Source organism: Echinops telfairi, unplaced genomic scaffold (genome assembly GCF_000313985.2).
Source record: "Echinops telfairi isolate 266 unplaced genomic scaffold, ASM31398v2 ScPeMD7_3533;HRSCAF=4204_0, whole genome shotgun sequence".
Classification (NCBI taxonomy): Eukaryota; Metazoa; Chordata; class Mammalia; order Afrosoricida; family Tenrecidae; genus Echinops; species Echinops telfairi.
In genome coordinates this window covers 41280842-41283337 of record NW_022107431.1, presented here as the reverse complement: position 1 = coordinate 41283337, position 2496 = coordinate 41280842, and the positions used below count along the sequence as shown (strand labels likewise).

The window sequence follows — 2496 nt, the reverse complement described above, 5'->3', positions numbered from 1 at the left end:
CCTATAAATATAGGCACATAGATCTATTTCCCCATCCTCATATATAAATATATTTGCATATGTACATGTCTTTAACTAGACCTCTATAAATGCCCTTTGCCTCCCAGCTCTTTCCTCTATTTCCCTTGACTTTCCTTGAAGGAAAATATTTTATATTACTTATATGAACACAAATAAAAGGAGATGTAATTTTTGTTGTGCAGATAGTGAAAAGACTGGCTTTCCCCCCCCAATCCTATCTATATTGCATCTTCAGTGAGAGTTTGAGACACACTTTAGGAAGGAGAAAAAATTATTTCGCTCACATGATGCTAACTGAACAGAATTCTTTTATCTCTCATGGAGCTTGTGGTATATGTCTGTCTGCACAGGATCTGATAAACAATTGAAGGGGACTGTGTTTGACCTTAGTTTTGTGTCCTGCATTATAAAACTCCAACAAGGAATGTGAGATGTAGTTGATGAGTTGACACATATTTGTGAGACATATTTGCTGAGTCCAGTTTTCAGACAAAACCCTCTGTATTTAGGGGCCAATGGGGGGATAAAAGCAACTTCTGTTCGTCTAACATTCCTAAATGAAAAGTACATATATTTTTATTCATTCAGAAGTATATTACCAAATCTGACTGAATCATTTGAAATGGAAGCCTGGAGAAAACATATACATAGGTTTTAAGAAAAAGTAATTTTAAATGTCTTATGTATTTCTGTGTTCAGTGGTGTAAATGACAGAAGGGTTTTTTTAACTGGCATGGAAATTAGGTGTCGCATTACTAATGGGCGTGTGGATGGGGGGAATAGGAGCTTCTTAGAGCATCCAGTGATATCAGTGCTACTTTCTGTCACAGATGTTTTATCCTGATTTGTGAAAAATAGGAAGTTTAAGAAATGCCTAAAAAAGATGAAGTATAAAGCTTAAAGGATAATTGGCTCTTCATTAAGCAAATGAATGAAAATTGCCTTCTTTATACAAGGAAAACAGTGAAACTGAGAAACTAAGGTCTGTCCAAATGGCGGTGGGCAGCAGCCAACTCCTCTAACTTAGAAAGGAAGAGAAAGGGAGGTAAGATCATCAGATTAAACTATTAAATCATATGGCATGTGAATTACATGCCAATAAAACTGTAAAAAAAAAACCCAAAATATCAGTATCAGCCACCCAAGGCTGATCCCTCTGAGGCCGAAGGCAGGCATGTCTCCAGTTTCCAACTCCGTTACTAATTTTTGACAGCCAACTGCCCTTCTCACAGCACTCTCTACTTTGTTTCATTCAAAAACTCCTTGCAGTGACCACACAGAACTCACAGACAATATTCAAAATTAATATTTTTATTAGGGAAGTAATGGGTACAATTCAGGATAAGAAATGGCTTAAGATACAGTTCATCGATCAGGCAGCCCTTTCTCAGCTGTGACCACAGTGCTCTTTCAGTTCTGCTGATGAAAAGCCCAGAGGCACCGGTAGTCAGTCTCGCCCCACCAACGGCCCGAGGCACTCCACCAGCCAGCCTCCTGCCAAAAGGCACCCCACTTGCTCACTTCATGGGCCGGAAAGCCTACTGCAGGGTCTGCTCCTTGTCTCCTGGTTCCGTGGCCTCTGCTGAGGCTGCTTCTCTGGCATTGCTTCTTGAGATCCCCCTTTCTGCCTCTGGGGTGGCTCATTTTAAGACTAGCAGGATGACAAAACTGACAAGTCAGAACATTAGGGTTCCATATGCCTTATTTGCATGGGTGGATTACTATTTACATAATTGCAAGCTCTTCAGTCCTCCTGGGGGGCCACAAGCCCTTCACATTGGCACAGTCCCATCCAGTCACTTGGAGGGAGTGATGAAATGCCATACTAAATAACTCACTGCACGCCATGGTCCCGTCTACACAGCTTGCTTAATCCTTCTTCAGAAACTATAGGGTCTTATGGGATGGATAAAACCAGTCACCATGAGAATAGTAATCAAGAAGCCGATAGACTAGCTTGTAGCCTCATCTAGCATCATCCTTCGATGAGGCAGATCTGTGAGTCTCAGATAGCACTGAACCAGGCACTCACCTAATGCCCTCTACATCGGTAAGATTGTGCCAGAACTCTCCACCCGCTATGTTCTAGGAGCCCTGTGATAGCACACCAGTTACGCACTCTGCTGCTAACCCAAAGGTTGGCCTTCCCAACCTTCCCAGTGCCTCTGGGGGTGAGAGACCTGACAATCTGCCCCCACAAAGATGGAAGTCTAGAAAACCCTGTGGGACAAATTCCGCTCTGTCACAAGGGATCACGATGAGTCGAAATCGACTTAACGATGCCTAACAGCAGCAGCAAGACATAGGACACAGCAGTGTGACTGTCAGCAAACCTTTGTCCCAGACTACGAGTTTCTGTTCCCTGAGGGGCCTTTGTTCTGTACGTTATTTACTTTTTTATCATTTTATTGCAGTCTCATACAATTCTTATCACAATCCATACACACATCAATTGTGTCAAGCACATTTGTACAT

General features: G+C 42.2%; 1 pseudogene; it reads right to left on the bottom strand.

Annotated features, from left to right (window-relative positions):
* LOC115870976 overlaps nucleotides 1-1869 on the bottom strand; it is a 3243-nt pseudogene extending 1374 nt beyond the window's left edge.
* Nucleotides 1870-2496: the final 627 nt, after the last annotated feature.